Genomic DNA, 14,447 nt, shown 5'->3' on the forward strand with positions numbered 1-14,447 from the left:
CAAGTGACACAGGTAGGGTTTGGACCCAGAGCCCTCTGCACCTCTGCGCAGGACTGACACGCCACCTGAAGGATGCCTGGCCCCACCGACGAGAAGCTCGCTTTGGGAAGCGCAGGTTTCCGCGAGGATTAAGACTGCACCCCGCCGTCCACCCGCAGGTGTCTGGAAGAGGGGACCCCCCCCCCGCCCCGGGCTTGTGCGGCGCCTCCAGCCAATGACGTCCAACGTTTCTTCCGCTCCCGGGCACGGCTGGGAGCCGGCCTGTGATTGGCGGAGCCTTCGGGTGTTCGGGCGCCCGGGGCGGAGACCCGGATGCAAAAGCGCGCCTGAGTCACCGCGGCGCCCGCCACCCGCTCTAATCCTGGCTAATGCGGACTGAACCTTCACTGCTGGTTCTTCCCGGATGGAGCAGGGCGTCTCAGGTCACCGCCCGGCCAGGTGCGCCTCGCTTGTCCCGATCACGCCCCGCGGCCCACCCCTTCGTACCCCAAACCCCACCTCCTCCTCGTCCGTAGCCTCCAGTCCTGCCACACCCCCACCCCCACCCCAGCCAAAGCGGGAGGGCCCCGGGGTTCTTCTGGTCCTGGGCACCATTCGCGTGACACAGACGGGGAAACTGAGGCCCAACAGGAAGGAATTTGCCCAGGGCCGGCAGAGATGGACCTACTTGCAGAAGCCTGGAAAACCGACCTGCTGTCAACGCCCTTCCCAGATAAGGACAGTTTTGCCCAGCCTGTGGCCTGAAGGCTTAAGAAGTGAGGGTAGAGTTTGGTTTTGTTTTGGGTGGTACTTAGATTTGAACTCAGAACCTCACCTTGCTAGGCAGACGCTCTACAACTTGAGTCACAGCCCCCCCCCCTTTTTTTTTTTTTTGTTTTAGTTATTTTTCTGATAGGGTCTTGCATTGTTGCTCCAGTTGGACTCAAACCGCGATCCTCCCAACCTGCACCACTGGAGTAGGTGGAATTACAGATGTGATCCACTGCAGTCCCTTGCCCACCCCTCCCCCCTTTTTTATTTTTAGAGAAATGAAAACTCCACAGTTTTCCATGTCAAGCACTGAGCTGGCAATTTGCTTACATATTTCATTTAATATGTAAATGAAATGGATGAGATTACATCTTATTTTATAATGGGGAAGCAGAATGGAATCTAAGGAGCTCCTTCACTTGGCTAAGGTCCTGCAGTTGGAAAATGGTGGTGTCAAAATTTGAACCCAGGTCTGTGCTTTGTTCCAGCTAAATTGAGCTAAATGTCTGTGGAGAGCTCTGCTGATACTGTTAACATTTTTGAGTTGATCCTTTTGATGCTTCATCCTGTCCTCGACCTCTAGTCCCAGGTCATGCCAAAGCTGTCACCCTGACCCCACAGCCTCCTCTGGGGACTGTTGCTTTGCAGAAAATCTCCAGGAAACCTGCAAGAGTTCATGCACCAGACCGCCCCTTGTTCAGTTTTAATAGAGAAAACCCCAAACTGACATTTGGAGGCTTGAAAATTAGTCTTATGCAATTGAGTTCCACAGACCGTACTGTGCAGATAGAATGAGGAATGTGACACTTCATTTGTCCCTCAGGCTCCCCATCTGTAGGCTGAGAACCCTTGACTAAGTCAGAAATGGCAGAGACAGCATGCAGATCCCTTCTCTCCCTTCCATCACTCACAGCAGACATTGCTAATCCATCACAGCCCACTTTCCTCCTGAAACACATCTCAGCTTCAAATACATAGCTCCCAGTAGCCTCCAACCACCAAGGACAGAGGTGCCAGGGAAGATGAAACGCTCTGTCCTCCTTAGCTCAGGCTCCGTCTACATTGCCATCCAGCCTAGTAAACTCCAATTCCCCCAGTGTCCCTGGCCTGTCATTTCTCTACTGCTGTGGTAGCTAAGGCTGCTGGCCAGAAAGCCTACAGCAGAGCCTCCTGCTGACTTTTCCCTGTGGTGCACCAGAGGAAAACATACCAAGCCCCCCAAAGACCTGTCCCCACAGGCAGTGCCTTTTAACTGGCTGTTTCCCACCCTCCACAAGGAGGCCAGCACTTCTGCCATCACACATCGACCAGCTCTCACCAAGACTTCACTGGCTGAGACCAAAGTTGGGAAAGAAAGACGTAATGGAAGTGTTGGAGTCAGCCAGGCAAGAATAGTTTCCCTTGGCATTTGCAGTTCTCTCTGCTGTCACCGCCCTCCCCGCAATCTGCCTGATGAACTCCTACTCATTCCTCTAAACCCTATCCAAATGCCATCTCCTCTGACAAGTCTTTGCCTTCCATTGTCACCTGCTTCTGTACAACACCTGTGCTCTGTGCATACTCTCACCATTTCGTGGTCACAATAGTGACTGTGTACTTGCCTCTCTGCACTGTAAACTTTCTGAAGGAACTCTGTGATTCCATTAGGGTCTTCATGTCCTGGTACAGAGAGGGAACTTAGTATTTGTATACCTATTGCTCCAACCCCAAACCCACCACCTGAAAACCTTAAAACACCCTAGGCCGAGGAGCCAAAAACAAATGTCATTATCCCCAATTTGCAAGTGACTCAGGTCAGGAAGAGATATGCTGAAAAGTCACCCATTCCTGCCAGTGGCTAAGTCGGGGCAAGGACCTGGAGTCCAAGTTCCTTGGCATTCCAAGGAGGGGAGTTGGTCCCTCCTTCAATGCTGCACACAGCATTGGTCAGCTCTGTGTGGCCATTAATGGGTTCTCACTGTTTATGTTCCAAGGCTGGCACGCTTTGCCCAGGTCACTAGGGTTAGGCTCTTGGTATTCTGTTCTGACCCCGCCTTCTTAAGGGAATTTTCCTCCACCATCATCCCCTCCGCCCACTAGGCTCCCATCCCAACACCCACTAAGGGTGTGACTTCAGAGCCATCCGACCCCATGGTCACTTCTCTGTCCTCATTGGCCCTCGTGGCAGCTCTAGCAGTCAGCTCTGCCTCCTCCTGGAAGCACTGTCTGCCTGGCTTGCATGGCACCCCAGCGCCTCACTTCCTTCCTTCAGCTTCTCAGTGCAGAAAGTGTCAGCAATTGACCCTGGCTCCCTTCAGTTCCCACCTACACAAAAGAAGAAGTACAGGTGGTAGCATGCATAGTAAGATGTGCTCCACCCCATTGCAATAAAAGAAAGGCCGGTAACAGATCTGTATATCATCTATCACAATGGCAAAGAGTACACTGCTTGGCATTGGTGTAGACAGAGATCACAGCAAGCTAATCCCCTCCCCCACTCCAACCTTGAGAAGGGCAAGTGGCCTCGGCCTTTTTGGAGGGCAGTTTCTCAACGTCAGTCAACAGGTAGAATGGAGGGTGGAGGAGAGGGACTCAGTGGCAGAGTGTTTGCCTCACATACACAAGGCTCAGGGTTCCATCCCCAGCACCCACTGCAAGGAAAAGATTTGTTATTAACATAAATTCACATATACCGAAAAACTTCAAGAATAAAACGAAGAATTTCCAGACCCCCTTCATTCACATCACTGGATCCCCCAGATGCTAACATCTTGCTCCATTAGCTTTCTTCCTCACGCCTCTTTCCCTCCCTCTTCTCTTCCCTCTCTTTCCCTTTCTCCCTCTCCTTTATCCCTCTCTCCCCATCTCCTCCAGCTCTCCCTTTTCTTACCTTCCTGTCTCTCTCTACGTATGTTTTGTTACTCATATTCTAAATTCCATATATTTTATATATACTCAAACCACTTGCTAGTGAGTTGTAGTCATGACCTCTCTTACCATAAATCCTTGAGTTTGCATTTCCTAAACTGAGTGGAATTCTACACCGCAGCACAGGAAATTAACATGGTAGTTTCATCTAATCCACAGATTTTACTGAGATTCCACCAACTGGCAACAGCTCAAAATCCCAGCTGTGCGGAACATTAATGCACCTGAAAAGAAATCGTGACCTGTGAGGACGCACGATAGCCACATGCACAAAAGAACCCTGAGGCCCCCTTCTAGTCTTCCATCCTACAGCAGCTCCCCTCCTTCTGTAGCACCCCCACACTAACAACCCCTGCAGAGGCAGATTTGAACTCCTTTTTCTCCTAGCTCCTGCCTCCTGGCCAGTTGACTATGCAATAAAGCCTTTTTCTTTTTGCAAAAGCTTCGTGCTGTAGTGTGTGTTCTATGCGTGCCACGCAGTGAACAGAGCAGCATATTGACTTGCAGGTGGGATGAACTCCCAGCAGGAACCCACAATGGCAGCACAGCACTCAAGCACATAGTAGGTATGTCCCCAAATGGATGGGGAGAAGAAGAAGTGGAGACCACCCTGAGGGCAAGGTAGTCCCCTGTGGTTACACTAATGCTGCAGAGTCCCAACCCCTCTTCACCAGGCCTTTCCTCCAAGTGTGTTTTCAGCAAGCAACCCTGAGGAGTAGCCATGTCTACCCCCAGGACAAAGAGCAGCCTTGCTGTAAAAGCAGAAGACGCTCTGAACTCAGGATTCCCCTTCCTTCCTGGCCCTGTCCCCAGACTTTGCTACCCAGGATTCCCTCCTACAGTGCTTCTCCTAGGATCCAACCGTCCTCTGCCATCCATGCAACCAGTGATCCTGGGGAAGGAGCCAAGAAAATCATTTACTATTGAGCATCTGGCTCTGAGAATACCTTCAGAGTAATGTAACCCACAGGTAAGTGACGAACTGAAGGCAGGCCAATGTCTTACTGCATTGCTCCAGTTGTGGGGTACTAGTGGTGCCCCAGAGGCTTATGGGTGGTGACGGGAAGCTAGCATTAAATAGCACTGGTTCCTGTGGATCAAGCTATTCCTCTTTCAGTCCTGTCTCCATCCTATGCCTCCCTCAAGGAGGAAGGCTGGGCTTGGTTCTAGTCTTCTCTTTAACACTTCCCATTTTCCTTCTCTCATGAAGAAAGATCTGACCTCATACTCTCAGAACCTCTGCCAGCCTAATGATTTTAATTGAAAACGTCTTACTTTCCCTCTGTGTACTTTACTAGAAATCTAGTTAGGGTGAGTGATGGTGGTTTTCCATTTATGGCAGTGACCTAAACTTTCCTTCTTGACCCAAATCTAAAAAGTAAGATAACATAAAAACAAAAGAATATTCAGGTAACTTGTATGTGACAAAAGTTGGAAAGTTGGGAAATGTGTCATAGTTTGGAAGATGGTATTGTTACGAAGGGAAGCTTAATCAACCTTCTTGATTCACTTGCTCCTGTTTGATGTAAAAATCACTAATTTTGGAGGTCACTGGGCTGGGAAACACATGGTCTATCTCCCACTAGCTTTGCTGTAGACAACACCTCTGCAGTGTGGTTATGATAACAGTTGCCTGCATTACTTTTCAGGGACCTGAAAGCTTTTGCTGAAAACATTGACTCTTCACTTGGGCTGCAGACGCCCCATGAGTGAGTGGACCAGGAGGAAGGTGGTCGACATCTGTCTTCACATTGTGGCATCTCCTTTTGGGTCAGAGTCTGCTCAGCTCTGCACGTGGACAGGGTGGTCAACCAAAAATGTTTTATCCAGAGCTATAATATAGGATTCACTTGACCTAGACTTGCCTAGTCTGTCTTCCCCCTTCAAGACTAAAGATGCCTACCAACAGCCACGACTGGAAATGAGTCATCACAAAAGGAGCAAGAAGAGTGGCACCTGAGTTCCAGGAAGATCTCTGCCTATTCCCAGAAGAGACACGACTACTCCTCCCGTTAGCCTGCCTCTCTCTCTCTCTCTCTCTCTCTCTCTCTCTCTCTCTCTCTCTCTATATATATATATATATATATATATATATATATATATATATATATATATATATATATTATTCCTACCCTATATCTGTAACCCCTCACCTCCCTGGAGTAGAGAAGCTGATTTGCAAGCAGAACCCACACACACACACACACACACACACACACTCTTTGGCCACTGAGTAAAATTCTCTCTTCTTCTGTTGCTCTGTCTCTTGAGTTATTGGCTTCACCAAACAGCAGCAGAGTGAGACCCTTTTCTCAGATACAGGATGGCTTATGGTCTATAGGGACATAGGGAGGGTTTATTAGGAATGTCTCCTCTAGCACCTTCCAGTGTGTCCCATTGTTACCCACATTCATACCCACCTGACACCTGCAGGCCTCTGAGTTCTGTGTGTGTGTGTGTGTGTGAGAGTGTGTGTGTGTGTGTGTGTGTGTTGCTAGGAATCAAACCCAGGGCCTCCCACTTGCTCTGCTGCCATTATATCCTCAGGCCTGAGTGCCACATGAGAAGTCATCAGCTTGAACGATAAGCACAGGACCACCCTGTGCTCGTCTCCTTTGACTTCAGTTTGCAGCTGGTGCAGTTGGGCCTGGAGCTAAGACCCCAACGTTACAGTCCTAGTGGAGGGCACCTTTGGCAGGGGAGATTCCGCCCCAATGATCCAATAGAGCTGGCAGAGGGACAGCTCCAAGAAGAGTAGCCACAATCCCTATCCTGCCTCTGGTCCGCTAAGTTCCTCACTCAGGTTGCTTACCTGGCTGAGAGTTGTCACACTGAGAGAAATGTCAAGGCATAGTGGCTTCCCAGGTAGCTGGAATCTCCCCCCACCGCCCCCTGCCCCTCGCCACCCTCCCCACCCCCCAGAGGAGCAGAACAACTTACACAGAGCAAACGGGCCAAAGTCAGATAGCCAAATAGCCAGTTCTCCAAGAAGTCCATTAGTCAACGATGGAGAAAGGATAGGGGTTGGCAAGCCACCACTCATGAACTTGCGATGGTTTAGATGTTTATGAGTGACTGGAGGAGAAAGCAAAAAAATACTTCTCAGTGACCCATGAGAGTTAAAGGAAGCTCAGTTTCAGTGTCCGCAAATAAAGTTTTATTGAGACATAGCCACATGATACCAGAGACAGGAACTTCTGACAGAGATGGTAGAAAGGAAACAAACCGGGAAGCTTTAACAGGGCCTTCACCTAGAGGAGGAGGAGGAGGGCACTGATTGGGAGAGAAGCCTGGCTGCCCCTGAACAAGGAAGGCGCAAGCTTCTATGGGGTACTGGGTTGAGTTAGGATCTGGTACTTTTCCACTGGTCGTGTGTGGATTTTTCAAGATGTTCCTTCCTTGTGTAAGACAAAGATCAGTTTGTCTTTGAAGACAGGATGGTGCCACCAGGGTCATTATGGTACACCCGGTCCTGTGGTCCACCTGGACTTCCAGTCGGCAGCAGGTTATGAGTCAAGGCCCGAGAGTATCTGTCCTTTGTCCCCTTGGAGGTTCCTTGACATCTCCCACTCCCATTGGTTACATTTGGCCACAGCCTCTTTCTCACTACAATGGCCCAGCTCAGTAGTATCAACTGGACTCACAGTGGTCACAGCAGTCATTTCTTTGACTCACGGTTGCTCAGCACACTACAAGCCATAGGGCGCAGCTACAAGTGGACAGTGTGCCCGTCCCTGTGAGGGCCGTGTTTAGTTTTTTATTTCCAGTGCGTACCTATCATGACAAGACAAGAACAATGAATGTTATAACTTTTTAAATTGTAAGAAAATTCATATAACTAAAAATTGCCCTATTTTTATGAGTACAGTTCAGTGTTTGTTATAAGGTGCATTCATGTGGTTTTCAACTAGCACCACCACCCATCCTTAGACCTCTTTTAATCTTGCAGAACTGAAAATCTGAACCCACTCTCCAAGAAACCCCCTCCCCCTTCTCCCCAGCCTCCTGCTACCTCCATGAATGTAAGTAACTATGCTGGGTACCTCATTTATCACTGCCATGGGGCAGCCTTCCAAGTCCCACCTAGCTCCCCAACTCCAATGCAAACTGAAAGACTCGACCTTCACCTGCACCTGCCTGTGGGTTTCCCTCAGGCCCACTTGACCATTTCCCCTTATTTTGCCAACTCGAGCCCTGCACTGGCCCAGAGCACCGTGGCCCCCACCCAGCTCTAAGCCAGTCCTGACCTTTCTTGTCCAAACAACCAGTCACTCCCTAACCATTTCCTGATGTCTCTTCTGTACCCAGCCCTTGGAAAGTTGACACGGGTGGGGGTGGGGAGGGCTCACGCATATGCATTGAGACCTGGCCCCGCCTTCCCCACCCACATACTCGCCACCTTCCTGAGATTAATCATAGAATCTTCAAATTATAGGATTACGAGGTTTTAAACTCTACGAAGGTTTTCAGGAGAAATAGGTTTTCATAAAAGAAATACAGGAACTTAGACTCTTCTAATGTTATAATAAGGGGATCTTAGGATGCTAAACTGTTAAAAATAAAAGCCATAGGACTGGTAGAGTGGCTCAAGTGGCTTGCCTAGCAAACACAAGACCCTGAGTTCAAACCCCAGTACTGCCCCCAAAATAACTAATATCACTGAAATGTTAAAATGGTGGGATTGTTTGCTGGGTACTGAGTCTCAGGTTCTTATCATAATGGATTGTGCCAGGGCACTGGATAGAAGGGACCTTTGAGTGGTCAGGGATACACTTCTTACCTGGGGCAAGAAGCCCTTCCCAACCCCCACAGGGGCCCACACACAAGCTTTCTGGCTCTTGAGGCCTTGTCCTCCAGCCCCCAGCTGGTGCTGAGGTACCTGCACCTGGCCCTGCCTCCCTTCTCACTCTCCATTCATCAAGACTTGCTCACAAGGTCTCCTCTACCTGGCTGGTTCTCCTTTCTCTCCTCCTCTCCCTCCTTCTCTTGCTGGCACACTAGTCACTTGTCAAAGGTCTCCCTAATGCCACCTCCACTGGGATGCACCCCTTCATTCCCCTCAGCAGTGGTCACAGCCCTTCTACACACAAGTCCACCTCACGCCTACAGACGGAGGCAAGATGGATCACGGACAATGAGGCACGAGAAGCAGGAGCCAGAAATTCAGAGATAGGCTTTGCATCGGTGAGTACTCACTGACACACTGAAAGGTACGGGCACTGCTTTCTTCGCTTTAGGCTTCACACTTCCTCACTGAGCCTCAACACATAGCTGGAAACAAAATGCAGGTGTCTCCCTCTGCCCTTGCCCACATGCTCTGAGAACAGAGCAAGAAAACTTAAAGAAAGACATTTACTCTGTGAGTAGGGGGTGGAGATACTGATGAAAAGACTACTTTGATCACAGAAGTGTTTGCAAAGAAGAAAAACAAAATGTCTTAAGGAAGGACACCTGGCTTAAAATGAGCATCTGATAAAACCCACCCTTTGTTTAAAGGGACGTGCAAGGAAAAGGACATCTATGTCACAATGACCAGAATTTAGTACACTCACCAGCCTTGATATCTCTGGGTGCAATTGATAATGTCAACAGTGAATAACTGACTGCCCCATGTGCCCAGAACAAAGGGAGCACTCATCCTAAGGTGAGTTTTTTTGACAGTACTGGAGTGTGAACTCAGGAGATCACACTTGCTAGAGAATCAGCGCATTCTTGAGCCACACCTCCAAACCACTTTGCTCTGGTCATTTTGGTTATTCTGGGCTTTCTGCCCAGGCTGGCATGGCCCATGATTGGAGTTTTTTATGCTTCCTGCAATTGCAGGGATGACAGTGAGCACCACCACGCTCATTGAGATGGGGTCTCTTGAGCATTTCCCCACTCCCCCACCACCACCCCCACCTTGCTAATTTTGGTGACAAAACCACTTCACATCACAGAGCCTCAATCTGCCAAGTGAATGGAATAAAAATGCCCCTGGAAGGGCTGCGGTGGAGTGAAGTGAGGTAACATGGAGCACGTTTGGCTCAGAGCCTGGCTTGGAAGAGGGCTCCGTCAACATGAGCTAAAGCCCTCAGGGGCAACTCCAGCTCCTCAGCACTGCAGCTCGTGCTCAAAGGCAGAACCAGTGCAAGGAGGGGCTGAACGCAAGCCCAGGAAGAGGCATGCAGGAGGAAGGGGCTGCCCATCGGAGGACCCCAGACTCCAGGAAAGAGGATAGGTTGTTTCTGCCAGGAACCTCTTAGATGAGGACAGAAAGATGAGGGTCAAGTATGGCATGAGATCAGCTGTGATTTCTCCCAGCATTGGAGGGACCGAGAGGGAAGGGCAGGGGCAGGACTGGGGGTTCAAACATCTAGGCTTGAGGGGTTAAGATCTTAACTTTGAAAGAAAGCCAAAAAAAAAAAAGGAAGGAAGGAAAGGACTATGCACTTATTGAGCACCCACTGTTTTCCTGGTGCTGTGCTAAACAAACACCTCACATAGGCTAGTTTGGTCCACACCAAAGCCCAGAATCAAGGCTGAAAGTGTAACAGAAGAGCCAGGTGAATCTGGGTCAGAATTCCAGCACTGCTGCTTGCTGGCTGTGCGTCCTTGGGCAGGGTACCTCCCCTCTTCGAACCTCAGCTGTCTCATCTGTAACTCTGCCGACAAGGAAAAAACTTTCCTTTTACCCTTTTAGGATCTCAACCAGGGCCTCTGTGCTAGAAGAGGGAAAAGCGTGCAAATGTGTTTCACAAAGTCTTGCAGGACATGGAGCCTTTGGAAGGGAAAGACCATTTTCATGCCGCCAGGTTTGATGGTGTGGAAAGTCACTGGGAAGTGATCAGACAAAAGAGCAGGTGCTGAGGGAGTGAGCTGGGGACAATTAGCGAGGCCTGTTTGCTGAGTGTCCTTTCCTGTCCTATCTTCAGAGCTAAGGATAGGGTGTGGGGGCACCCCTCCCGTGAGAGTCATGACACACTTTAGGGGACAGCAGGAGAGTCCTTCTGCTGTCACTCACATCTCTTCGTTTTAAGGTAGTCAGTATTTTGAGGTAGCATGCTTTGAACCCCAACAACAGGGAGATTATAACCGTGAACAAGTCAGAGACAGACTGAGCCCCCGCGGGCTTACAGGACAGTGGGCGAGGGAGGATGCAGGGCAGGCAGGCGGTCATTGACACGGATAAGTAAAGTCACCAGACAAGCCACGGGTACTCAGTGAAACGTGAACTTTAGATAAACAATGAATAATCTTTTCATGTCCCATACAATATTTGGGGCCTGGGAAAATTAGTTGTTTATCTGCAATTCAAGCATGACTGGGTGTCTTGTGCTTTTATTTGCCTGTGTGATAGACTTCCAGCTGGTGACAAATAGTCTGAGAAAAAGAAGTCAGGCAAGAGAGTGATGGGGGTGCAGAGGGGAGGTGGTCCCCTAGCCTTCAGAAATCAGGAATGAATTCACAGTTTGGACCCAGGGGTCACAGGCTTTGTGACCACCCCCTTTGTAGGTATGAGAAATCCTGTTTAAATGACTACAATCAGGACTCATGTTCCATCAAGCTCTTAGGCAAAACCTATGTCCAATTCTGAAGTTTCTGTGGGCACCAAAGAATCTTAAAAATGGCTTGGGGCCGGGCACCAGTGGCTCACACCTGTAATCCTAGCTATTTGAGAGGCAGAGATCAGGAAGATCTCAGTTTGAGAGCCAGCCCAGGCAAATAGTTCATGAGACCCCATCTCCACCAATGGCTGGGCGTGGTGGTGCATGCCTGTTGTCACAAGTTATGCAGGAGGCTGAGATCAGGAGGATCACAGTTCCAGGCCAGCCCAGGCAAAACAGTTTGCAAAACTCCACCTCAATAGAAAAAAGCTGGGCTTCGTGCCACATGTCTGTCATCCCAGCAACAGAGGGAAGCTTAGCATAGAGTGATGGTCCTGGCTGACCTGCACAAAAATCCAGACTCTATCTCCAAAATAACCAGAGCAAAAAGGGCTGCAGGAGTGAGAGCACCTGCCTAGCAAGTGCAAAGTCCTAGCAAGTGCAAACACGAATACTGCCCCCCAAAAAACCCCAAATGGCTTGGAATGGTAACCCCCAACATCATTGCCCTTGTGGACCCCCATTTGTAAGGGAATCGATATATAGAGTTACATACATTTGTGTTAAGAAATAGTAAGTTCGGGTGTTGAATTGTAACTATTTGTAATATTTAAGAGAATGTTGTCTGTGGGAATAACAGATCACTGTTACAGAGTACTTTTTTGTTTGTTTTGGTTTTGGGTTTTGGTTTTGTTTCATTTTGTTTTGTTTTGTGGTCCTGGGATGGAACCCAGGTCCTCACAGATGCTAAGCAAGCACCGTACCACTGAGTTCTACCCCCAGCCCTTGAGGTTTTCATTTAAAATGTACAAACAAACCACTGGTTGATTTAGACTTATGATTTTTTTAGGGGGTGGGGGAGAGGACTGAGACAGGGTCACACTATAACTGGTCTCAAATTCACAATCCTCCTGCCTCAGCCTCCAGAGAGCTGGAATTACAGGCATGGATCACCACACCCAGCATAGATTTGTGATTTTATTTTTATTGAAATTGTGAACTGAAAAAGCAACTCAGAGACAGGTTCTGCAGAGCCAATGAAGTTGGGAACAACGAGGGGCTTGGGGCAAAAGAGAGGCTTAAAAACAGAGAAGACCACACAAGATGTTCTGCAGCAAAAAACCCTGAGCTGGCTGCAGGGTTGGCTCATTGGAAAGGCTGGCATTGCCAGGCAGGTGCCCTTGTGCCCTTGCTTACCTGAAGCACTAGAGTTTTAAGGATTTTCTTGCAATGGGCTCTTTTTTAAATGTTTCCACTGGTATATAATTCTTGCAATGGGGTCTGTTAACAGGTAAACGTATAGGACACGCAGAAATTTCTTGTGATAATTCCTCTCACTGGCATCCATGTGTGAGTGCCCCCTCTTTGTGCTCTCCTGATTCTATTTTGTTAGGGTTTGACATAAATGACTCCATTTTGTACCAGTCACTTTCACAGAATCTAAATTTGCCAACAGCACTAAAATAGTAATGAGAATTGAAATTCTCATTATTTATAACCCAAGTTATTAGATTTCTAAGAAATATTTAAGTCCCTGAGAAAGTTTTGCTAAGACAACTGAAGTATTTAAAAAAGAAATACATTAAATTTATAGTTGGCTGAGTGGCTCAAGTGGTAGAGCACCTGCTTTGCAAGCTTGAGGACCTGAGTTCAAATCCCAGAAACACCAAAGAAAAAAGAAAGACATTAAATTTACAAATGCAGTCATATTTTACATTAACACATTTGAACACATTTAATTAACCAAGATTATAAGTGGAGCCAAACATTCACTTTTATGATTTTAATCATTTTTCAAATGACTTTGAAGTTGCTGCATTCGTTTTTTTTTGTTGTTTAATTTCTAGCTTGGTCAAGTGGTATGCGCCTATAGTCCCAACTATCAGGAAGCTGAGGCAAGAGGATGACAAGCTCAAGAGGTTGGTTGGGACCAGCCTGACCAACATAGTGAGATCCCATCTCAAAAAAAGGAAAGAAATAAAAAATAAAAATTCTAAATACTTGTTAAAATTTCTCATTGTGCTAAAATTCATATACATAAAACTTGCTATCTTAACCATTTTTTGTTTGTTTTTTGTTTTTGGCAGCATCGGGGGTTGAACTCAGGGCCTTGTGCTTGCTAGGCAGGTTTCAGCCACTCCACCAGCCCTTTTTCATGTTTGGTATTTTCAACATAGCATCTCACAAACTGTTTGCCTGGGCTGGCCTTGAACCGAGATCCTCCTGATTGCTGCCTCCCGAGTAGCTAGGATTACAGGCGTGAGTCACCAGCACCTGGCTACCTCAGCTGAGTAGCGTTAGGCACACTCACACGGTTGTGCAGACACTCAGTCTCCTGAGCCCTTCATCTTCAACACTAAAACTCCATCCATCAAACAGCAGCTCCCCGGCCCCTCTCCCGTCAGCCCCTCAGCAGCCACCATTCCATTTCCACCTGTATAAGTTTGACTACTCTGGGTACCCAAGAGATGGAGTCACAGTATTTGTTCATGAGCACAGGTTTTTAACCCGAACTCAAAGCTTAAGGAGGATTGCTGAATGCGTGAGTCTGTAATTGAGCTAGCTTTTGAAAAGCAAAGGACAATTTGTTCTCACCACAAAAGCCTGGCGCCTCCAGGGCCCCAGAGCCACACGCGGACATTCATGAAACAACAGCTGTGAGATTTAAAATCAAGTCACCCACTCCCCCTTTCCCAGTGACTTGAGCTCCCCTAGGGGGTTACCACGTTCACACATCACCTCTTCTCCAGGGAGGCCAGGTGGGTTTCAGCCACGTGGGTAACGCCTGTTTCAGACCCTGCTAGCCAAAACTAACAGCAGCCACTACCGTTTTCAGGACCTACCATGTCTCTGCCATTAACTCGTTCACGAAGTGCCCTTTCTTCCTTCTTTGAGCAGGAAATGACTGGGCCCCGTTTGTGGTATCAGTGGCGCCCCTGCTGGAAGATGGGCCTGTGGCACCTGCCCCTCTGAGACTTCTGCCCAGGGGAAGGGCAGAAAGGGACCACACTCAAAAATCTCCATGACCTGTCCCAGAAAGTTCATACCCTCCACTCTGCCTGCCTCTGTCCCATCTGGCCCTCATCACCTGTCACCTGGAGCACAGCCTCCTGCCTGCTCTCAGAATTCCTCCCACACCCTTACCTGTAGCCAGGGTCCTCCCTTCCATGGCTTCTCCCTCCTGTCCACACTGTCCAGCCAGAA

General features: G+C 48.6%; 2 long non-coding RNA genes across 2 annotated transcripts; one reads left to right on the forward strand and one right to left on the reverse strand.

Moving 5' to 3' along the window:
- Positions 1-313: 313 nt before the first annotated feature.
- LOC141424706 (uncharacterized) lies at positions 314-5,718 on the forward strand. Its single transcript, XR_012449555.1, has 3 exons — positions 314-438; positions 4,471-4,627; positions 5,307-5,718. It is a non-coding gene; the product is annotated as an uncharacterized lncRNA (long non-coding RNA).
- On the reverse strand, positions 3,733-14,139 carry LOC109678063 (uncharacterized). The gene is made up of 4 exons (XR_002211656.2): positions 14,087-14,139; positions 7,302-7,431; positions 6,598-6,732; positions 3,733-3,881 (listed from the first exon to the last, which is right to left on the reverse strand). It is a non-coding gene; the product is annotated as an uncharacterized lncRNA (long non-coding RNA).
- Positions 14,140-14,447: the final 308 nt, after the last annotated feature.

Source organism: Castor canadensis, chromosome 7, assembly GCF_047511655.1.
Source record: "Castor canadensis chromosome 7, mCasCan1.hap1v2, whole genome shotgun sequence".
Lineage (NCBI taxonomy): Eukaryota > Metazoa > Chordata > Mammalia > Rodentia > Castoridae > Castor > Castor canadensis.